At 35.6% G+C, this 25,595-nt stretch overlaps 1 protein-coding gene and 1 long non-coding RNA gene across 29 annotated transcripts in view; one reads left to right on the top strand and one right to left on the bottom strand.

Annotated features, from left to right (window-relative positions):
* Window positions 1-25,595, top strand: part of GPHN (gephyrin) — a 734,546-nt gene that overhangs the window by 45,430 nt on the left and 663,521 nt on the right.
* Window positions 22,131-25,595, bottom strand: part of LOC144330318 (uncharacterized) — a 91,203-nt gene continuing 87,738 nt past the window's right edge. The window contains exon 2 of the long non-coding RNA XR_013396369.1: window positions 22,131-22,772. This is a non-coding gene — a long non-coding RNA (uncharacterized LOC144330318). The remainder of the gene's footprint in view (window positions 22,773-25,595) is intronic.

The following is a 25,595-nucleotide window of genomic DNA, read 5'->3' on the forward strand; positions in this document are numbered from 1 at the left end:
TATAAAGACTCTCTTTTACACAATCATTTGTCATATAGCATAGTATTATTCATGTAGTTGATGGTCAATATATCATATGATTTAAAAGGTGGTTGCAGAACACAACTATTATCCTTGAAACTCTGTTGATCTTTAAGCTTTGACTCTAAAGAGGTGTCGTTAATGGTTTTTCCATCCAGTTCTCTTTCTAAGGGAAACAACTTCCGTACTCTTGGTTCCTGCCCAAGAGGTATGCCCAGAAAACTAGGGAAATGGAAATGGAAATAATTAGGAATATCCAAATATTCCTGCTAGATATTTAGTTTTAGGTACACATTCTGATCTGTAAAATGAAATGAAATTGTTTATATTCACATCAATGAATTTTGAGAAATTAGTGTGATAGAGCCAAAACTTTTGGTCCCATAATTATTTATGCCTGCATTTAAGAACCAGTTTTAAAAATATGTTTATATAATTTTATATTAAATATATATCATTGAATTAATTGAGGATTTACAGAAGTACTTTATATTGACTTATTTCGTTATGATTTTAAATTGATGTTTCTTCATGGCAACTGTTATAGTATCTTGGGGTCCTAGAATACACAAAGGCTTCTACTTCAAGCATTTGCTACACATACTAATTTAAGAAAAAAACAACAAAAAAACTGATAGGCTGAGTGTGCTTGCTCATGCCTGTAATTCCTGAACTTTGGGAGCCAAGACGGGAGGATTGCTGAGCTTGGGAGTTTGAGACCAGCCTGGCCAAGATGACAAGACCATTTCTGTACAAAATAAAAAATAAAATAAGCTGGGTGTGGTGACGTGTGCATGTAGTCCCAGTTACTCAGGAGGCTGAGGCTGGAGGATTCCTGGAGCCCAGGAGTTTGAGGTGGTGGTAAGCTAAGATATGGCCACTATACTCCACCCTGGGCAACAAAACACAACCTGTCTGAGATAGATAGATAGATAGATAGATAGATAGATAGATAGATAGATAGATAGATAGATAAAATTAATTTAATGAGTGCTAAGATATGAAAGAGTACTTTCTCAAATTTTGTTGAGAATATAATAATAAAATGATGGTTTAATGCAGGAGAACTTATAATTTAAATGAAAGACCAATCATTACGAATTTAAGTGAACATTCATTGAGATTCTTTGTACTTATAAGTAGAATGCTTATTTGAGTTGCCTTTAGAAATCATATCTTTAAGAATTTGTCTTCAGTTATATTGGCAGAATTCTGATGATTTTAAGAAATATTCCCTTTTAAAGGAAAATAAGTTACTTTTTTTGCATTAAATCATAAGTTAGAACATGCTACATAATTATTAAAGGTATATATAACTTTTTTTCTTAGAGTCTTCATGTTTTCTCATGAATAAGACCAAAGTGTTAAGTTACAAAAAAGGTAATGGTGGGCTTTCAAATTATCTGTATGTTCCCCTCTGGATTCTGCTTAAATGTGGTTAAACAAGCGTGCCATCAGAAATCACCTTGATTTTTAAAAGTGTGTCTGACTTCAGAATCATTCATGGAATAAATTTCTTAAAACAGTTATTTATCACTTATTATGTGAGTTATTAATACAACCTAGTAGTTGTAGAATTCTAAATTGTGATAACCTTCTTGCCCTTGATTCTCATTTTTGTTTGAGAATGTTTCTTTGACCTGCCTGCAATTTATAAATGTTGCTAATTACTATTCACTTGAGACAACATTTGATGTTCTTAAGTGTATAATTATTATTTTAGGAGTAGTTCAGTTTTAGGAGTAGTTCAGTCTTTTGAAAGTTTACAAAAACCTTCTCAATGAAAATATTTTCTCTTTAAAAACCTGAGAAAATGATTTTTTCCCCAAAACAAAACTCCCAAACCAAAGTGGGATGGGTCTCCAATTGAAGAGTTGGTAGTCTTTACCACAGTAGGCTAGTAAGCATCAGTGTATAAGATACTGTGTAAGTTTATAGCTTCCTGAGGAACTATAGCATCATTATAGTAAATTGGTGCCCAGATGGTAAAGAAATAGGGTACGCAAGTTTACACAAATATTTAGCTATCAGATTGTAACTAGAATGTGGTTTATCTTATATCTAGTTTTAATCTATATACATGTATTATTTCTAGAATTAGGCTGAGTAAATTGACATTAATTTAAAAAACAAAAGTTACCATACTCTTAGTTTTCTATTGTTATAACAAAATACCATAAATGTTGTGCCTTAAACAATAAAAATTTATTATTATGTAGTTCTGAAGATCAGAGGTCCAGTACAGGTCTCATGGCTAAAATCAAGGTGTCAATTCTGGAGGCTCTCAGGGAGAATCCATTTCCTTGCCATTTCCACCTTCTAGAGGCTGCCTGCATACCTTAGCTCATGGCCTCTTTCTTCCTTCTTCAAAGCCAACAATGATGGGTTGAGTCCTTCTCACACTGCCATTTGCTCTATTCTCTTTCTTTGGAAACAATTGGGAAAGGGTCTCTCTTTTAAGGACTCATGTGATGAGATTGGGCCCACACAGATAATCCAGGATAATCTCCCCATCTCAAAATCCTTAATATTAATTATATTTGCTACATGAAGGGAAGGAAAAAATGTCATTTTTTCCCCCACCTCTACCCTCCTAAGTTCTGTCTCTGGGATCCTGTAAATTAGACTGGTAAGAGACAGATTAAGTTTCAGTTAGACAGATGAATAAATTCTGCGGATCTATTTCAGCATGATGACTCTAGTATTTTATACTTGAAAATTGTTTAGACAGTAGATCTTAAATGTGCTTACCACAAAAAATAAGTTTGTGAGGTGATGGATATGTTCATTAGCTTGATTTAATCTTTTTTACAATATATACATATATCAAAACATCACATTGTGCACTGTAAATGTATCCAAGTTTTATTTGTCAATTATACCTTAATAAAATTTGGGGTGGGGGAGACAGATAAGAGAAAATGAAACAAGTTTATTAACATGTGGATTGTTTATATACAGGAGAGTACTCAATGATTAGTAACTCAAAGGGATCTTTGGAATTTGGGCTTACATATCATTTTAACCAAAGAATAATTTTGTAGAGGGATGACAGGACAAAGGAAAGGGACTTTGAGCTACTAAGAACAGCAAATTGTAGGATAATAAATACATGGGGGAAATCAGTGGAAGATAAGGGATAGTATGGTTTGCTAAGTAGATTCTTCTAGTGCTGTCTTTTGGCTGATAAGGGTCTGGAGTTGTCTTCGGTGATAAAGAATCAACTAAGAATCGAATAGTCCTGTCCTTTCTAGTAAAGAGGAGGAGGGCAGAGGATTTTGTGTGTGTGTGTGTGTGTGCACACTTGCCTTTTCTCAATTGACCTTAGCTCAAAATAATCGTTATGCCAAAGTGGCATATTTTGGGGTGGCGTACTCTGCATTCCTTGATGTGTAAAATACATTCACAAGTTCTAGAGATTAGAACATCGACAGCTTTCGTGGGGAGATACTCTGCCTACAAACTATGCATTTAAAATCCATTTTCTCCTTTAAGGGATGTTATTGATATAAATATATAATCTATGAAGAACTTACAAAATAAGTTTTAAGGCTCTAGACCTCTCAAATAATAACTTTTAATTATTAGACTAATATAGTTCCTTGAATGCTAGAAATATGATTTTCAAGAATAATGTGGGGTACAACATCTAATGTGTCTAAGTTTTTACATAGTGTATTCAGATGTAATTTAAGCTTTATACCACATATGTAGGGGTTGCTACATGGTGGATTTACTATATATGTACCTGATTCTTTTTTGATAGGTCTACTGTTCCAAAGGCAAGAATGAAGAATTCTTTCTGTATTATTTTTGAATACTAGATTTTATCTTAATGACTTCACTCGTTTTCCTTTTAGCTCTCTAAATTTTTCTTGTGAGGCTGGTTTTATGCTTGTTTGAGCATTCACATGTTCATTCAGCCAGAGCTTAATTTAGGACCAATCGTTTCTCTAAAGGAAATGTAAGCAATCCTAAGCTAGTAACTAAGCTGGTTGTTATAGTCTCATTTTACATTCCAATTCTAATGTCTGTCTTTATTTCTTATGACCAAACCTTTTTCTAGTTGTTCATTTTCAGTATCCTGTCTGATTTACTACCATATCTTTGTGTAGAAAAAACTGCTTTTAAAACTTAGGCCTCATGGCTGGTTTTTGCTTTTTTTTTTTTTTTCTTGGCCAACTTATTCTTGTTAATTCAAATTGCTTGCATTTCCATTCACTGGATGCTTATCATTCTCTTAAGTGATGGTAATTTCTAGTCTGGCTTTTCTTGCTTACTGACAAAACCTTGGTTCTGATATGCAGAGTTTAATTCATAGACCATAGCAAGTTTTTATCTTAGTGTTTTGCATTACTCTTATGGTAAGGACACAGTAAGTGTTTGATGAATACTTGCATGTTTCATTTGAAACATCCAGAGGGCATGAACATATATGACTTCCTAATGATTTCTGAAGTTCCTATTCATCTTCATACATCTGGGGAATTGATAGATATCTCTATGTAAATGCGATTCCTTATTAAATTATAGGGAGATTGGGTTCAAAAAAATAACTTTCCTTATCTACCCTGGTGGTTCTTAGATTTTTGGATTTTATGGACTAGTAAAATGTATTTAAAAATTTGAAGTATGTACAAAGAAGTATAACTTTTTATTTTTCTAAATAAGAGCATAATAAAATTAAACTGTAATCACCTCTCATCATGATATCATAAAGGAACATTTGAATATCAAAAAAGTTGGAAAGACAAAGTCACTGAATAAAAAAATTTTATAAATTCAATAAATTTAGCTTTATACAAAAACTCAATCTATTATCTTTTACTTTTCTGTGTTTACTTGGGAGGACTAAAACTTGTTTTAAAAAATGTGTCTTGGGTAATGCTAATATAGTCATCTCTTGTATTTAAGTAGGGCCTGAGACTTTCCTAAATCCTAAAACTAGCCAGTGATTGAAAGCAAGCAGTAGAAGGTATTTAAAGTATAGTCTTTTGCTTAGGATGGTTCCCTTTGAACACAAATCCAACATTTTGATATATGTAGCTATTAGGCAGGAATCTAGACCCAACATGGCGGCGTGACCCGGCGTAGCAGGACTTTTGTTAAAGACTCCCTTCACCCTTGTACACACCCTCAGACTTACATACATCAGAGGTTCCAGCTGGGCAGCCACACTCCCCCATGACCTGCAGCTCACCTGCATTCCACAAGTTCGTAAACAGCAGTTTCGGTTAACAGTTTCCAAAGACCCCTTCCCCATGACCCTTACTCAACTCCTGCCCTAGTAGTTTCAGGACCCCCCCAGGCCCTGTTTGCACAACCGGCTTCCCACCTCTCAGGCTGTAAGAAGCCCCTACCCTCCTCCCTCAGCGCGACTTCCTCGGCCCACGCCTTTGGACCGAGGAACCTCACCCGCAAGCCCTAATAAAAGGCTATTCTCACTGCCATTTGCCTTGTGTCTTTGTTCCCGGTTTGGCTCCAGCCTCAGTTTACCTTTACAGTAGCAAATAGAGATTTATCATTTCTGCCTCCTTTCTTTTCCATTTCCTACAAAAATATCAGTGGTTCCAGGTCACTGTGAGGTAGGGATAGTAAGATTTTGTGCTTGTGTGTGTGTGCGCATGCATGTGTTCACATGTTTGATGGTATGCATAAAAAACTGTGTGTGTGCATATTTCAGTGTGTTGTACACACTCTGCTATCAAATAATATTATCATTAAGCTTCAATTTTAGGTAGCCACTGTGAACCTGGATCTTGGGAATATGGCCTTTACTAGTGTTCTTGTCCTTCTTCCAGTTGTGATGCTGGGACTAGCATGTATTTGTGTTCCTCCCTGAGAAGCAGAGTTACTTCTTTCCCCGTGTTTTTCTCTCATAGGTTCAGTGAGTTTCCACCAAGCTATGATACTGATGCAACTTCCCCCTAAAAATAAAGGATTTTGTTGCTTAGAGGACAATAGGCCAGATGGGTCTTGGCAGCATTTCTCACCTAGTTTCAATGAGATTTCACCAGTGCCCTCAGATACAGGTTTGCAGGTTAAGAATTTTGTTTTGTAGGAGGGGTAGGCTAGATGGTTCTGAGTGGCTTTTCAACAGTGACTACTATTCTCCTTCAGCCAGCAGTGAGGAGCTTACTCAAAATTCTCCCCTATCTTCCGTGTGTGTGTGTGCGCGCGTGTGTGTGTGTGTGTGCACGTGTGTGTGTGTGTGTGTGTGTGTGTTGAGGCAGGGTCTGACTCTGTCGCCCAGGCCGCAGTGTATGGCTGGATTATAGTTTATGGCAGCTTTGACCTCCCAGGCTCAAGTGATTCTCTCACCTCAGCCTCCTGAGTAGCCAGGATTACAGACATGCACCACCACACCCAGCTAATTTTATAATTTTTTTGTAGAGACAGGGTCTCGCTTTGTTGCCCAAGCTGATCTTGAACTCTTGGGCTCAAGTGATCCTCCTGCCTTGGCCTGTTAAAGTACTGGAATTATGGGTGTGAGCCACCGTGCCTGGCCTTTATATATAATTTGATTACAAATTTATTGACCACATGTGATTGTTAGGACTAAAATAATCAATGTAAAAGGATTATATTATAAAGTGTTAATGATTATTATTCTCCTAATCATAGTTATTATGGTTCCAATTTTTAAAAATCAAGATAGCAGTAGCAAAAGATATCATGTGATATATGTGTGCACTAACAGATATTAACTTACTTTTTGCAATTTTAATTTTATCTTTGTCATTTCACCACACTTAACATAAATAATCTGATATTTAAAATAGGTAAGTATGTACCGGAGACAGAGTTTCAGATTTGGAAAATTATTTTAAGACTTTCAGGAAAAAGAAGCAATATAAGAGCAAAACCAAAAGTAAAAGGAAAATTCTGCTTTTTTTTTTTTTTTTTGCTTTCTATCTATTCATTTTATGATCTTCTGTTTCTTTCTTATACTATTAGTTTATCAGTCTTAAAGATTCTTCTTACCTTCATCAAGAGTGGTAATAATTTTAGCACTTACTGAACTCATCATTTCATGTCATTTTTCAAAAAGTCTCCTTCCATCCCCCTACTATTACCTTTTATATTACTAGGAATTTAGTTAATTCATCTTATTGCCTTGGAGAACCTTAAACTGCAGGCATCTTTGATGTGTGAGTATCTATAGCTTACTTAAAAAAAACCTAAAGGAAGAAATGCCACCATTTTGCCGTAATCCATTCAGGTGTTTAACAGCCCTAATTGAAGAGATGTTTCCATTTAATCAAATAGGCTTACAAGAAACATAAATTCTAGGCTCTGAGATTTTTTTTTTTTAAATTTTGCAGCTGACATGAGGGGACAGCTGTGCTGTTTTATGAAGGAATAAAATACTAAGGAATTGTATTGACAGGGTCTCTAACACAAAGGCAGTTGGTAAATACTTTCTTATTGTCTACGTTTTTTGTAGTCTGAGTTGTATGCTTTCCCTATACCATGTTGACTTACTGTAAGTGTTTTAACCCCACTAGACTTGAGGCTCCTTCAGGGACAGAATTTTATCTTCTTCATCTCTTCTTTAATTGTACCTACCACTGGGAGGTAATTACTTAATTTTTGTTTGTTGGTTTGTTTTCTGAACTGGAGTTGTTTTGCATTTTAGTGACTTAAGAGTGTTTATATACACCAAAATATTTTGCAGAATAGAGCAGAGAACATCACAGTTTGGGGCAAATGACTAGGTTTCTCTTGCCAACCCAAGGCTGTTGACATTTATTATGGAGCTTGGGACTTATCAGAGAGTTAGCTTCTTTAGAGTTCTTTGGAACTTTGGAGTATAGATTTGGTTGTAGATGCTGACTGTGGAAATTAAGCTGAAAATGTAAGAGAGTAACCAAAAGAAATGGCAGGTTAGGTTGTCTTTAAAACAGTGTTGTTGGCACTACATTTTAAAATGGAGCTAACACCACTCAGGTAGGCAGGGAGTACCAGGAAATTCATGAAGAGAAGGAATTATCATCTTGCAGCAGAGTTCTGTCATTTAACATATTTTTGGGGCATGGATGGCTTCCAGCCCCCAGATAAAGGACGAGTAAGAAAACAGAAGCAGGTACCAGAGCCAAATCCATCCCTAGAATTTTGAGCATATAGGGTTGGAGAAAGTGGACACTCCAGAGCAACTTAGGTCTTTCTAGCAGCATAGGGGACCTTGGATGGTGCCGTAGTTTTGGCACCGTAGCTCTAATGCTAGGCCCTACAAGTAGATAAGACTATTTAATACTGAATTATTTCATCTGAAGTCTTCCAGGGGTCTGATCATTCTGTCCAGAAGTGGAACAAGAAAATGATAGATCTAGGATTGTCATGATTCTTTTTAAAATTCCCTAGGGATTTGTGTGGATCTAGGATTGTAAAGCCATAGAGTACATTGTGGGTTCTCAGTAAATCCTTTGAGTGAATGAATAAATGAAAATAGCCACTTGCATCTCTTATGGCCAGTAATGCAACCTGATTTATTTGTGAATTATTTCCTTTGGGAATGATAATCTCATAACTTCAGCACTCATATATAAAATCTACAGGTTAAATTACCAGTCTGGATTGTAGGTTTTATTGGTATTACTTTTGTTGCTTTTGTTTGCTGATATATGCTCCACTCAGTAAATAATTGTTTAATACATTTTGTTGTAGAATATTATGTTTAGTGATTAACTTTATTTTGTACCTTTGTTAACTATGTGTTTTTTGAGTATATTATGGGTATACTCATGTACCAAGTGCTGCAAGATCTATAAAGAATGAATGATGTTTTCCCTGCCATTAAGGAGCTTAAGTTAGTGTACCTAACTCGTAGAAAGGTAGGTAACTATTCCAGTCAGTAAATGAAGAGTGTGATGAGTGATAGTTAAGAAGAAAATATTTGTAAGTGCACATTCAAAACTGGTTGATGTCAGCCTAGTATTTTGAAAACATTCCCAAATATTCAATTTTTAATAAGGCACTGTTAAAAAATAGGAAGTACTGTTATTTCACATTTTAATTAGATAAGAATAACCCATTTATTTTTCATTAGTGGTGTTATTAGATCATTAATTTTCCAAAAGAAAATTTGTAGAATGCTAATGAAGCTACAGTAGGAAAGAAATAAATGTTCTGTAAATAATCATTCACCATATTTGATATTTGATTGGTTTAGAACATTAATACAAATGTTCAGAGTATTGTTTTATATTTTTGGTAAAAGCACATTAGTGTTCTTAGTTAGGCCTGTGTGCGTTGTTTCCTGTTATGGCATTTTAGGCCAGATTATTAGATCTATTTTGATTTAATGGTAACCGTGCCATCTACTGAGTCATCAACATGATATACCATCTATATTTCCAGAGGAAAAAAGAGGAGAAAATATATGATTATTCACTTATTTTTGTTTTTTATTTTATTTTTAAATTTGATTGCTGCTTTATTCAGTCTCAAAAGAAATTTTAATGAAAAAGTATGAGTAAGCAGGTGTCTTGATTCTAAAAATTTCCTTGGTTGGAAATGGCAATTGAACTTTAAATACATTCTCTTTCTAGTACATTAAACAGATTGAATTCTATCAAAAGCCTACTTGAACTACTTATAGTATATCTCACTTTATGCATCGTAATCCCATGTTTTCCTACTTTTTGTATTCTCCATTCCTCAAGCATATCTTTTCTGCTTCCTAGGTCAGAGCATTTTAAATAGATTAAATAATAAATAATATATTGAATTTTTATATTTTCAACTTAGTGGGATAATTAATTATGAAAATTATTTTGACACTTCATCATTTCTTAAGTTCATAAGTATGTTTATAAAGGTATGATTAGATTTTCCCCTGAAAAGATGTTATAGAAAAGATATATTTCCAAGAATGAGTAAACTTGAGTAAAATGTATTGTGTTATATACTGTAACTAAATTTAAATCATATTCAGTACATGAAATAGTATATATTTTTATATTTGTGGTTCTTAGTTTATTACTACTGAGACATTGCCTGTGTTTAAATACCTCTGTTTATAGTTACAGACCTTCACTGATGAAAGAACTATTCTCTCTTAAGAAGTTACCAAATCTGTTTTCCATGCAACCATAAATCTGTTAGTGTTCTAGGGACTGGACTATATACAACTGAAAGGGAAAACTGTTACTATAATTGTGAAGCTGAATGAAAATATAGTTAATATTTTTTTTTGTAGTTCAGCAACTTTTCCTGTTTGTTAACAGATACTCTTCCTCTTTAACATACACACCATTGTACTTTCTTAAAAAAGTAGGGCGGGGGCAGTGGCTCACGCCTGTAATCCCAGCACTTTGGGAGGCCGAGGAGGGTGAATCACTTGAGGTCAGGAGTTCAAGACCAGCCTGGCCAACATGGTGAAACCCTGTCTCTACTAAAAATATAAAAATCAGCTGGGCGTGGTGGTAGGCCCCTGTAATCCTAGCTACTCAGGAGACTGAGGCAGGAGAATCGCTTGAACCCAGGAGGCGGAGGTTGCTGTGAGCCAAGATCATGCCATCACACACCAGCCTAGGTGACAGATCAAGACCCTATCTCAAAAAAAAAAAAAATTAAATTTTTGTTGGACAAAATAGTGTGTATTTATGGTATATAACATGTTTTATTACATATATATAGTGGAATATCTAAATGGAGCTAATTAATATATGCATTACCTCATATACTTATTTATTTGTTGTGAAAACAGTTAAAAAATCAGTTAGCAATTTGAAGTGTACAATATATTGTTATTAACTATAGTCACTATGATATATAATTGATCTCTTGGGTTTATTCTTCCTTTTAGCAGAAATTTTATATCTGATGACCAACACCTCCTCAATGTCATCCTCCATTCCTAGCCCTTGAGAACCACTATTGTATTCTCTGCTTATTTGAGTTTCACTTTTTTAGATTTCCCATGAGTGAAATCATATGGTATTTGTTTTTTTTTGTGCTTGTATTATTTCATTTGACAACATGGATGAACCTTGAGGGTACTATGTTGTGAAAGACAAGATTTCTTTCTTTTTTTTTTTTAAGGTTGAATAGTCTTCCAGTGTATATGTATATACCACATTTTCTTTATCCATTCACCCATCGATGGACAATTAGGTTGATTCCGTATCTTGGCTATTGTGAATAATGCTGAAATAAAGCATGAGAGTGCAGATATCTGTTTGACATACTGATTTCGTATACTTTTTTTTTTTGAGATAGAGTTTTGCTTCGCTCTTGTTGCCCAGGCTGGAGTGCAATGGTGCAATCTCCACTCACTGCAACCTCCACCTCCTGGGTTCAAGTGATTATCGTGCTTCAGCCTCCCAAGTAGCTGGGATTACAGGCGCCTGCCACCACGCCCAGCTAATTTTTTGTATTTTTGGTAGAGATAGGGTTTCACTATGTTGGCCAGGCTGGTCTTGAGCTCCTGATCTCAGGCGATCCACCTGCCTCGGCATCCCAAAGTGCTGAGATTACAGGCGTGAGCCACCGCGCCTGGCCCAATTTCATATACTTTTGATATATACCCTGAAGTGGGATATTGACTCGAAGGGTTGTTTTATATTTAATTTTTTGAGGAACCCCTTTACTGTTTTCCATTATGGCTGTAGTAATTTACATTCCCACCAACAGTGTGAAAGGATTTCATTTTCTTCTCATCCTCATTTACACTTATTTTTCATCTTTTTGATAAAAGCCATTCTAACAGGTGTGAGGTGATACCTTATTGTGGTTATAATTTGCATTTGCCTGATGATTAGTGATGTTGAGCATTTTTTCATATACCTGTTGGCCATTTCTATGTCCTTTTTTGAGAAATGTCTTTTTCAGGTCTTTAGCCTGCTTTTTAACCTGGTTAATTTCTTGCTATTTAGTAGTTTGAGTTCCTTATATATTCTGGGTATTAAGCTCTATCAAATGTATGGTATATTAGTCTGTTTTCACACTGCTATAAAGTAATACCCAAGACTAGGTAATTTATAAAGGAAAGAGGTTTAATTGCCTCACAGTTTCACATGGTTAGGGAGGCCTCAGGAAACTTACAATCATGGCAGAAGGTAAAGGGGAAGCAAGGACCTCCTTCACTTGGTGGCAGGAAAGAGAAGAGAAAGCAAAGTGGGGAGAGCCCCTTAGAAAACCATCAGGCCTTATGAGAACTCACTCACTATCATGAGAACAGCATGGGGGAACTGCCCTCATGATCCAATCACCTCCTATCAGATCCCTTCCTTGACACATGGGGAATTACAATTCAAAATGAGATTTGGGTGGGGACACAGAGCCAAGCCATTATCATATAGTTTGCAAATATTTTCTCTCATTATGTAGGCTGTCTCTTCACTCTGTTGATCGTGTACTTTGCTGGGCAAAAAACTTTTAGTTTGCTAGAATCCCATTTGTCTATTTTTGCTTTTGTTTCCTGTGCTTTTGGGGTCATATTCAAAATACCATTCCCTACTTTGGGAGGCCGAGTTAGGTGGATCACTTGAAGTCAAGAGTGAGAGACCAGCCTGGTCAACATGGTGAAACCCTGTCTCTACTAAAAATATAAAAATTAGCCAGGCGTGGTGGCAGGCTCCTCTAATTTCAGCTACTTGGGAGGCTGAGGCAGAAGAATCGCTTGAACCTGGGAGTCAGAGGTTACAGTGAGCCAAGATCGCGCCACTGCATTTTAGTCTGGGCGACAGAGCAAGATTCCGTCTCAAAAACAAAAACAAAAAACAAACAAAATACCATTCCCTGGACCAATGCCAATAAGCTTTTCCTGTAAGATTTCTTCCAGTGGTTTCACAGTTTCAGGTTGTATATTTGAGTCCTTAAGCCATTTTGAGTTGGTTTGTATATGATGTGAGATAAAAGTCCAAATTTATTCTACTGCATGTGGATATCCAGTTTTCCCAATATCATTTGTTGAAGGGACTGTTCTTTCTCCATTGTGCATTCTTGACATCTTTGTCAAAAATTGGTTGACTTATTTCTGGTCTGTATTCTGTTCTATTGGTCTGTGTGCCTGTTTTTGTGCCAGTACCATGCTGTTTTGATTACTGTAGCCTTGTAGGAGATTTTCAAATCAGGCAATATGATGCATCTAGCTTTGTGCTTTTTGCTCAAGATTGTTTTCCTATTTAAGGTCTTTTGTCGTTCCATTTGAATTTTAGGATTTTTCTAAATCTGTGAAAAATGGCATTGGAATTTTGACAGTGGTTACATGAATCTGTAGATCGCTTTGGATAGTATGGGCATTTTACCAAAATTTTTACAATTCTGGGTATATTTCAGTTTTTCTGTGTCTTAAATTATTTTGTGTGCATGTTTCATACTTGTCAGTGTGCAGATTTTTCAATTCCTTGGTTAAATTTATTCCTCTGTGTGTGTGTGTGTGTGTGTGTGTGTGTGTGTATATTATTTGTAGCTATGGTAAATGGTATTTTTTTATTTTTTTCAGATATTTTGTTGTTAGTGTATAGAAATGCTACTGATATTTGTACGTGGTTTTGGATCTTAAAACTTTACTGAATTCTTTGGTTAGTTTTAACAGTTCTTGTTTTTTTTTTTGTGGAGTCTAGGATTTTCTATACATATGATGCTATCAGCAAAGACAGTATAACTTCTTCCTTTCCAATTTTGATGTTTTTATTTCTTTTTTTGCCTAATTTCTCTAACAAAGACTTCCATTAACTGCGCTGAATAGAAGTCATGAGAGTGGGTATGCTTGTCTAGTTCCTGATCATAGAAGAAAAACTTTCAACTTTCTACTGTTGTGTATGATGTTAGCTGTGGACTTTTCATATATGGTCTTTATTGTGTTGTGGTGCATCCTTTTATAACGCATTGTTTTATTTTCCCTTTGCCGCCTTTGACACACTGATTATTGAATAACCTGTTGCTTAATTTCCACATAGTTGTGGTTTCTTACCACATTTCGTACCATTGTGGTTGGAAATAATAAGTGATACCATTTGGATCTTCTTAAATTTATTGAAACTTATTTTGTGGGCCAGCATATGATCTATTATGGAATGTTTGGTATGCACTTGAATGTGGATTCTGCTGCTGTTGGAAGGAATATGCTGTGTATATCTGTGAGGTCCATTTGGTCCATAGTGCTGTTTGATTCTGTTGTTTCATTATTGATTTTCTTACTGGATATTCTCTTTATTGCTGAAGCTGGGATATTGATGTTTTCTATCGTTATTGTTTTGCTGTCTATTTCTCCATCAGTTCTGGTAGTATTTGTTTACATATTTAGGTGGTCTGATATTGGGTGCATATAAACTTACAGTTGTTATATTTTCTTGATGAGCTGACCACTTTCTAATTATATAATGACCTTTTTTTTTTCTTTTTTCTTTTTTTTTTTTCTGAGATGAAGTCTCACTCTCTTGCCCAGCTGGACTACAGTGGTGCGATCTCAGCTCACTGCAACCTCTGCCTCTTGGGTTTAAGCGATTCTCCTGCCTCAGCCTCCTGAGTAGCTGGGACTATAGGCGCCTGCCACCACACCTGGCTAATTTTTGTATTTTTAGGAGAGATGGCGTTTCACCATGTTGGCCAGGATGGTCTCAATCTCTTGACCTCGTCATCCACCTGCCTCACTCTCCCAAAGTGCTAGGATTCCAGGCATGAGCCACCATGCACTATATAATGCCTTTTTTTTCTTTTTAATCTCTTGTGACTTAAAGTCTAATTTGTTATTAATACAGCTACTCCTGCCCTCTTTTGGTTTCCATTTCCCTGGGGTGCCTTTTTCTATCCTTTCACATTCAGCCTATTTGTGTCCTTACAGATGAAATGAATCCCTTGTAGGCAGCATATAGTTGAGTCTTGTTTTTAATTTTTTTTTTAAATATCCAATCAGCCACTCTGTCTTTTGATTCAGGAATCAGTCCATTTACCATCAAGGTATGTATTGATAGGTAAAGATATGCTACTACTAATTTTGCATTTTCTGGTAGTTTGTAGATTCTTTGTTTCTTATATTCTGTCTGGCTTTCTTTTTGATTTGATTATTTTTCTGTAGTAGTATGCTTTGGTTCCTTTCTCTTTATTCTCTTGTATCTACTACAGCATTTTTCTTTGTGGTTACTATGAGGCCTACATAAAACATCTTGTCACTCTAACAGATTATTTTAAGCTGATAATTGATTTAATTTTAACCATTTACTAAAACTATATGCTAACTTCTCTTTCCTCCCACATTTTCTGTTACTATTGTCACAATTTACATCTTTTATATATTGTGTATCCATTAACAAATTATTGTATCTATGGTTAATGCTTTTCTTATAACTTTCATACTGTAGTTAAAAGTGATTTATGTACCACCATTATAGTGATTATGTACCACCATTATAGTATTAGAGTGTTCTCTATTTGAGTATATTCTTAGCTTACAGTGAGTTTTATACTTTCATATGTTTACATGTTGCTAGTTAGCATCCTTTACTTTCAACTAGATTTCTCTTTAGCATTTCTTATAAGGTAGATGTGGTGAATAATTTTAGGTGTCTTATTGACTGGATAAGGAACATATAGGGAATTGGTAAAGCATTGCTTTGGGGCATATCCATGAGGATGTTCTGAGGATGTTCTAGAGGAGATTTGTTTGTGAGTCTGAGTGGACTAAGTGGGCAAGGTCTGCCGTTAGTGTGGGCAGGCATCATCCTATCGCCCGTGGGCTGGTAGAGAACAAAAATAAGGGAAAGGCAAATTGGTCTCTGTCTCTGTCCTGGATCTGAGATATACTCTCCTGTTCTTGAACATTAGTACTCCAGGCTCTCTGACCTTTGTACTTCAAGAGTTACACCTCTCCCCATCCTAGGTTTGCAGGCTGTTGGACTTAGGAGTCAGCCGTGTTACTGGCATACAGAGTCTGTAGCTTGCAGATGACCTGTTGTAGGATTTTCCAGCCTTCGTAATTACATGAGCCAATTGCCTTAATAAATCTCCTCTCATATATCTATATTTATATCTATCTATGTGTATCTTATTGACTCTGTCTCTGTAGAGAACCTTGACTAATGCAGTGAGTCTGGTAATTATGAACTCTCAAAGCTTTTGTTTGTCTGAGAAGGTCTTTATTTCTCCTTTATTTCTGAAGGATGGCCTTGCTGAGTATAGTATTCTTGGTTGACAGATTTTTTTTTTTTGTTTTCTCTCCCTTTCAGCATTTTAAATATTCTCACATCCTCTCCTAGGCTGCGAGGTTTCTGCTGAGAAATCAACTGATCGTCTTAAAATGTTTCCCCTTGTATGTGGTAGGCATTTTTTTTTCTTGCAGCGTAAAAGCTTTCTTTTTGTCTTTGCCATTTGAGAATTTATTTTTAATGTATCTCAATTATTTTGAATTGTCAGGTGGTTTGTAAATATAAATTTCTTTAGAATCATTCAGTAGTATGTTATTTTGCCAGTTTTTACACACTAGCTTTGACAGAAGAAGCTCTTTACTGCTCAATGACTAGACCCTTGGAGGCTGAACAATAGTACTATCCCAGTACTATTTGGTGTTTCTGGGTGGGCTTGCTACTAGAATTCTTGGGCAGGCTGGCTTAGTGCCCATGTCAGCAGTTTGTCAGGCCTGGTGCCTGAGCTCCTAGGAGCCTGCCGGGTGCCCAGACTTAACCAGGTTATGTCTGCTTGGGGCAGGCCTGGAACCTGGGTGCATGGGGGCTGGCTTGGCATCGGAGTCCAGTCAAATGGGCCTGCTAACTGAATTTGTAGGGGCATGGAACCTGTGTCTATGGGGGCTGACCTGTCACTGGGATCTACTGGGGTAGGCCTGGTGTCTGGGTGTCTGGGATCTACTGGAGTGGTCCTAGAGGCTGCATCCCTGGGATGGGTCTAGAGTCTGAATCCATGGGAACTGGCAGGACACTGGGGCAGGCCTGGAACTTTAATCTGCAGGAGTGGGTCTGGGATTTTGATCTGTGAGAGACAGACTGAAGCATGGGTCCACATGCGTGGTCTTGGAGCCTTGGCTTGTTGGAGTAGTCCCAGCACTGGGATCTACTAGGCAGGCCTAGATGGTGGGTCTGCTGGATGCTGCCTGGTGCTGGGGTTATCCTGGAGCCCGGGGCTGCAGGGGCCAGTTTGGAGCCTGGAGCTGTGAATGCTGGCCTGGTGCCTTGGGTTGTATGGGCCAGTTTGGAGTCTCATTCCATGGGCATGGGCCTGGATTCTGCATCTGTGCTGGCTAGCATGGAGGCTGGGTCCACAGGGATTGGCCTTGTACTGGTCTTGTGGTACTTTTTAAAGGAAGTGTAATTCTTTTATAGTACAAATGTTTGGCTCTTTTAGCTCTTTAAAAATAAATCTGGATTTTTTTTTTTTCAAGAGGGAAACAGTATGGCATAATGGAAGGAGAAAGGGACTCGGAGTCAGCCCGATATTAATCATGTCTGAGCTACTTATTAGTTGAAAGATCTTCATCAATTTACTAACCCTCTCTGTACCTGTTTTTTTTTTTTTTAAATCTTGGAAATGTGTATAATAATGCCAATAATATCTGTAATAAGAGGGGCTTCAGGATTGCAATCTGCTTAGAAGAGTAGGAGGCTAAAATACTTATCTTAAAAATTTATGGCAAGCATATTTTCTATGCACAATCTAAGTTTATTTGGGGGATTTTGTGGGATAGGAAATTTTGGTGGAAATAATAGGAAGAAAATACCTTCACGTCAATGCCTTAGTGCTGCCAGCAGAATAATGTATTTATGTAATTAAGACTATTATAATTAAGAGTAGTATATTTTTAATGAATACTATCTTCTGTATTTAATTACTGAAAGAGATGAACTGTTTTAAAATCCTCTTTTTCTTTAGAATGAATTCCAACCATTTAAATAATTCATAATTTGAAATAACATTATTCAATTTGTTCTTCTATTATTCTGATATTTAAGGGTCATGAATTGCCATGTTTTCCTTTTCTTAAATCAATGTCTGTGTCATTTAATACACTTTTCTTTTGATAAGCAATTGGACATTGATGTCATAACTGAAAAAAATAGTCTATAGCAGCGCATCTCTAATTTTCATTTCAGTTTAATTGCCTAGGAATCTTGTTGATTGATGATTCTGATTTAGTAGGTCTAAAGGTGGGACCTGAGAGTCTGCATTTCTGACTAACTCCCAGATGCTGCTGTTACTAGTCTATAGACCACACTTAAAAGTGGCATGGGACTTAAAATAGGGTAGGTTATCACAAAATTTTAAAGGTGGAAGGAACTGTACAAAGTTGATGATTCTTAAAAACACGCATACAGTCCTGCTTTCAGGGCGAGGACACTAAAACTTAGAGAATCTGAGGGTCTTGGGATCACGTCGCGATAGCTAGCAGAACCGTAAGAAATTCAGTTCATTCAATAGTTTCTGTATGCTTTCTACCACACCAGTGCCTCTTAATTTTCAGTTATTTACATATATTATGTAGGTTCCTAGGTAAATCTCTACGGGGAAGCTGAAATCCCTGGAATGTGCTATGTTACAATTATTCCTTCTTCAAGTAACTGAAGATATTATTAAATTATGGCAAGGTTTGTCAACCAAAGTCTCGGTGATATCTGTACACATACATTAAAGTAAAATGAATACATGTGCAATCCGCTGTCAGAATTTTAGGAATCCTGATCTTTACTGTTTTGACAGATCTCTTCTAAAGTTGTGTTTTAGAGACTGATTTTTCAATTTGATTAATAAATAAAGCAAAGGAAAGAACTAAAGGAATTTTGCATGAGGAGAGGATGAATGAGATTTCACTATGGACAGAATTGTGACTAAATTTCACCGTAAGGCTTATAATGTCTGACCCAGTCAAGGTTATATACAATCTCTCTGTACTCTTCTGTTTCCCAGTATCATATCTGGAACCAAGACACTTGGACAAGAATCCTATTTTAGACAGAGGACTGAAAGTAGTAAATGTAAATATTGTTAAGACATTGCATTTGATATATGATTAATTTTGGACGATCTTAAATTGCATACCAGCTCTCCAATGTTAGCCATTTTTAATCAACTCAATTTTTAAACAAAAATTTATAGATATGGCTGAAGCGAAGATTTCTATAGAGAGCTTCAACATAAGATTTGATCAAGCAGAAGAAAGGATCAGTAAACTCACAGACTGGTTATTAGAAATCACCCAGTCAGAGGAACAAAACGAAAAAAGAATGAAAAAGAGTGAGAAAGTCTGTGAGAATTATAGGGCAATGAAGCAAACCAATCTTTGCATTATAGGAGTTCCAGAAGGAACACAGAGAGAGAAAGGAGTAGTGAATGTATTTAAATAAATAATGACAGAAAACTTTCATAAACTAGGTACAGATATAGATATCCACACATAGGAAGCTCAAAGGTCTCCAGTTATGCTCAGTTGAAACAATGCTACCGTAAGACCTAGTAAAACTCTCAGAAGTGTTAAGACAAAGAGAGGATCCTGAAAGCAGCAGGAGAAAAGAAGCAAATCTCGTGAGAGAGAACTCCAATATGGCTATCATTAGATTTCTCAGCAGAAACCTTGCAGGTCAGGATAGAGTGGGGAAAAAAAGCAAACAAAAATGTCTTGCTCGAAGGAAAAAAAACAAACAAACTAGGAACCATAAAGTTGTCCCTCAGAAATGAAGGAGAGATAAAGACTTTCCCAGACTAATAAGAACTGAGGAAGTTTAGTAGACTTGCCGTATAAGAAATGCAAAAGGGAATTCTTTAAGCTGAAAGAAAAGAATGATAATTGGTAATATGAAAACATATAAATGTATAAAATTCACTGGTGAAAGTAAGTATGTAGTCAAATTCAGAATGCTGTATGTAATTCTATAATGATGGTGTGTAAATCAATTTATCTTTAGTAAGAAGTTTAAATATAAAGCTGTTAAAATAGGTATATTTATAATAAAGTGATATACAATATATAAAATATGTAAATTTTGACATCAATAATAATATATTCGTGGGTAATAAAATTGTAGAGTTTTTATGTGTTATTGAAGTTATCAGCTTAAAAATAGCCTGTTACAGCCGTAATATGTTTTATGTAAGCCTCATGGTAACCACAAATGAAAGAGCTATAATAGATACATAGGAGATAAGTAAGAAATCAAAGCATACCACAACAGAGAATCATTAAATTACAAAGGAGGACAGGTAGAGTGGAAGAAAGGAACAAAGAATCTGCAGAGCTACCAGAAAACAATGAACAAAATGGCAGTAGTATGTCTTTATCTATCAAACAAGTAGTTTAAATGTCAGTGGATTAAATTCTCCCATCAAAAGACGCAGAGTGGCTGAAAGGATTAAAAAAAAATGTCCAATCTGTATGCTGTTAATAAGAGACTCATTTCATCCTTAAGGACACAAATAGACTGAAAGTGAAGAAATCGGAAAAGATAGTCTATGAAAATGGAAACCAAAAGAGAACAGAGGTTGCTATACTTAGATGAAATAGACATTAAATAAAAAATTGTGAAAAGAGGCACAGAAGATTATATAATGATAAAAGTGTCAGTTAATCAAGAAGATACAACAATTGTAAACAGATATGTACCCAATATCAGAACACCTAAATACATAAAGCAAATATTAATAGATCTGAAGGGAGAGACAAGACTACAAGACAATAATAGTATAGGACTTCAGTATTTCACATTTATCAATAAATAGATCATCCACTTAGAAAATTAATATGGAACTTGATTTATAATTTGATGTGTGGACTTCAATCACACAGTAAAGCAACTGTACCTAACAAACATATATCAGAATAGTTCATCCAGCAGCACTGAACACACATCCTTCTTAAGCATATGCTAAACATTCTCCAGGGTATACCATATGTTGGTCTAGAAAACAAATCATAATACATTTAAGAGTATTTAAATGATATCACGTATCTTTTTTAACCACAATGGTATGAAATTAGAAATCATTAATAGAAAGAATTTCAAAAAATTACAAATATATGGAAATTAAACATGCTTCTCAATAATCAGTGGGTCAAAGAAGAAATTAAAAGGACAATAAAACAATACCTTGAGACTAATGAAAGTGGACACTGAACATATCATTTTGTATAGGATGCAGCAGACCATAAGAGAGAAGTTTATAGTGGTGGATGCCTACACATAAGACAAGAAAAATCTCAAACCATCTAGTGTTACACTTCAAGGAACTAGAAAAATAACAGAGTAAGTGCAAAGTTAGTTGAATGGATGAAATATTAAAAATCAGAGCAGAAATAAATGAAATAGAAATTATAAAACCAATAGAAGAGATCAACAAAACTAAGAGTTGTTTTTTTAAAAGATAAAATTGATAAACCTTTAGCTAGACTGAAAAAATAGTGAAGAGTTAAAGAAATAAAATCAGAAATGAAAGAGGAGACATTACATCTTATATCACTGGAATATGAAGGATCATAAGAGACAGCTAGAGCAATCATATGCCAACAAATTAGATAACCTAAATTCCTGGAAACATACATCTTACCAAGACTGAGTCGTGAAGAAGTTGAAAACCTGTATAAACTAATAAGTAAGGAGGTTGAATCAGCAACCATAAACCACCCAAAAAACAACCCAGGACCTGATGCCTTTACTAGTGAATTCTATCAAATATTTAAAGAATAAACACCAGTGTTTCTCAAGCTCTCTCAAAAAATTGAAAATTTATGAGAGAAAATGTCCAAACTCATTTTAAGAGGCCATTATTACCATGATACCAAAGTCAAAGACATTACAAAAAAAAAAAATGCAGGCCAATATTGTTGATGAAGACAGATGCAGAAATTCTCAACAAAATACTAGCAAACCAGTACATGAAAAACATCATACACCATGATCAAGCAGAATTTATTCCTAGGATGCATTTATGTCTGTGGTTCAACATTTACAAGTTGATAAATGTCATACATTAATAGAATAAATTACAGAAACCACGTGATTATCTCAATAAATGCAGAAAAAGCATTAGATAAACTTTAACATTTTTTATGATAAAAACCCTCAGCAAGTTAGGTATAGAGGAATGTACCTGAACACAATAAAGGTTGTATATGATAGGCCCACAATTAACATCATACTCAACAGTGGGAAGGTGAAGATGTATTAAAAAAAAAAAAAAAAAAAAGTAAATTACTACATGACATCATAAAATATTGTTGGGGGATGGAATAACAGTGTAGAGTTACTTTATGCAATCAAACCAAAGTCGTTATCAGCTTAAAATAGTCCAACTGTAAGATGTTTCATGTAAACCTCTTAGTCACTATAAAGGAAAAAATCTATGCTAGATACACTTAAGATAAAAAGTAGGAATCAGAGCATAGCGCTAGAGAAAATCATCTAACCATAAAGGAAGACATCAAGAAAGGAAGAAAGAATTACAAAACAACCGGAAAACAATGAACAAAATAGCAATAGTAAATCATTACCTATAAATAATTACCTTGAATGCTAATAGATTAAATTCTTCAAAGAAAAGATAGAGGGTGACTGAATCAATCAGAAAACAAGACCCAAGTATGTTCTGCCTACAAGAGAATCACTCTCACCTTTAAGGGCACATATAGATTGAATATGACAGGATAGAAATAGATAATCCATGCTGATGGAAACCAAAGGAAAGCAGAAGTAGCTGTACTTGTATCAGATGAAATAGAATTTAAATCAAAATTATAAAAAGAGACAAAAGGTCATTATATAATGTAAAGGTATCAATTTATGAAGAAGATATAACAATAGTAAATATGTCTGCACCCAACATCAGAGTACCTAAATATATAAAGTAAATATTAAGAAATCTGAAGAATGAGATAGACTACAATATAGTAGTAGTAAAGACTTTAGTATTCCTCTTTAAATAATGAACAGATCATCCAGACAGAAAATGATATAGAACTTGAACTACATCTTAGACCAAATGTAACAAATATACATAGAGCATTTCAGCCTTCTATCCAACAGTAGCAGAATCCACATTTTTCTCAAGCACTTTGGGAAACTTCTCCAGGATAGAGCATATGTCAGACCAGAAAATCTTAACAAATTTAAGAAGACTGAAATTATGCCAGATATCATCTCCAGTCACAATGGTATGAAAATAGAATTCATAACAGAAGAAATATTGCAACATTTAGAAATTTGCACAAATTTACATGACCCTAAACAACCAAGAGTAAAACTGAAATGGGAAATTAAAGGGAAATTAAAAATATCTTGAGACAAATGAAAATACTACATAACAAAACTTACGGGATGCAACAAAAGCATTTCTTTCTTTTTTTGAGACTTTGAGACGGAGTCTCGCTTTGTCGCCCAGGCTGGAGCGCACGATCTCGGCTCACTGCAAGCTCCGCCTCCAGGGTTCACGCCATTCTCCTGCCTCAGCCTCCAAGTAGCTGGGACTACAGGCGCGCACCACTACGCCCGGCTAATTTTTTGTATTTTTAGTAGAGACGGGGTTTCACTGTGTTAGCCAGGATGGTCTCGATCTCCTGACCTCGTGATCTGCCCGCCTCGGCCTCCCAAAGTGCTGGGATTACAGGCGTGAGCCACCGCGCCCGGGAACAAAAGCATTTCTAAGAGAAGTTTATAGCAATAAACACACAGATCAAAAATAAGAAAGATCCCACTAAAACAGTCTAATGCTGTACCTCAAAGGACTAGAAAAAAGAACAATATAAATCCCTAGTTTACAGTAGCAAAGAAAAAAATAAAGGTCAGGACAGAAATAAATGAAATAGAGACTGTAAAACAGTAGAAAGGATGAACAAAACAGAATTGATTTTTTTCCAGAAGATAAACAGTTGACAAACTTTTAACTAAGAAAAATAACACAAGACTGAAATATATAAAATCAAAAATGAAAGAGTAGGCAGTACAGGAGATACCACAGAAATACAGATGATAAGAGACTACTGTGAAAAAGTATATACAAACAAATTAGATAATCTAAAAGACACGGGTAAAATCCTGAAATGTGTACAACCTACCAAGACTGAATCATGAAAAAATAGAAAAGCTTAACATAACAATAACCAGTAAGGAGATTAAGTTAATTATAAAAAATAGCTCTTATCTGAAAAAGTTCAGGACTTGATGGTTTCACATCTGAACTTTACAAACATTTAAAGAAGAAGTAATACCAATCCTTCTGAAATTCTTCCAAAAAAATTGAGGAGTAGGTAAAACTTTCAGACTCATTTTAAGAGGCCTGTATTACCCTGATACCATAGACAAACAAGTACATTATAAGAAGAAATTACAGGCCAGTATTCCTGATGAACATAGATGCAGACATTCTCAATAAAATACTAGCAAATTAAAATCAGTAACACATTATAAGGATCTGTTATCATGATCAAGTTGGATTTATTTCTGGGATGCAAGGTTGGTTCAACTCATGCAAATCAGTAGAGGTCGTATACTACATTAACAAAAAGAAGGACAAAAATATGGCTATCTCAATAGATGCAGAAGAGGCATTTGACAAAATCTAAAATATTAAGTATAGAAGATTGTATTAGTCCATTCTCACATTACTATAAAGAACTGCCTGACAGCAGCCCCAGTCAGCGGCTTATAGACAAAACTCCCATCTCCTTGGGACAGAATACCTGGGGGAAGGGGCGCCTCTGGGCGCAGCTTCAGCAGACTTAAACGTTCCTGCCTGCCAGCTCTGAAGAGAGCAGCAGATCCCCGAGCACAGCACTCGAGCTCTGCTAAGGGACAGACTGCCTCCTCAAGTGGGTCCCCATGCCTCCATGCACAAAAGTTGGAAGTATTCCCTTTGAAAACTGGCACAAGACAAGGATGCCCTCTCTCACCACTCCTATTCAACGTAGTATTGGAAGTTGTGGCCAGGGCAATCAGGCAAGAAAAGGAAATAGAGAGTATTGAAATAGGAAAAGAGGACGTCAGATTGTCTCTCTTTGCAGATAACGTGATTGTGCATTTTGAAAACCCCATCGTCTCAGCCCAAAATCTCCTTAAGCTGATTAAGCAATGTCAGCAAACTCTCAGGATACAAAATCAATGTGCAAAAATCACACGAATTTCTATACATCAGTAATAGAGAAACAGAGAGTGAAATCTTGAGTGAACTCCCATTCACAATTGCTATAAAGAGAATAAAATACTAAGAATACAACTTACAAGGGATGTGAAGGAACTCTTCAAGTAGAACTACAAACCACTGCTCAAGGAAATAAGAGAGGACGCAAAGAAATGGAAAAACATTCCATCGTCATGGATAGGAAGAATCAATATCATGAAAATGAGCATACTGCCCAAAGTAATTTGTAGATTCAGTGCTATCCCAATCAAGCTACCATTAACTTTCTTCACAGAATTAGAAAAAACTACTTTAAATTTCATATGGAACCAAAAAATAGGCTGTATAGCCAAGACAATCCTAAGCAAAAAAGAAGAAAGCTGGAGGCATCACGCTACCTGAATTCAAACTGTACCACAAAGGCTACAGTAACCAAAATGGCATGTTACTGATACCAAAACAGATATATAGGCCAATGGAACAGAATGGAGTCCTCAGAAATATCGCCACACATCTACAGC

Source organism: Macaca mulatta, chromosome 7 (genome assembly GCF_049350105.2).
Source record: "Macaca mulatta isolate MMU2019108-1 chromosome 7, T2T-MMU8v2.0, whole genome shotgun sequence".
NCBI lineage: Eukaryota > Metazoa > Chordata > Mammalia > Primates > Cercopithecidae > Macaca > Macaca mulatta.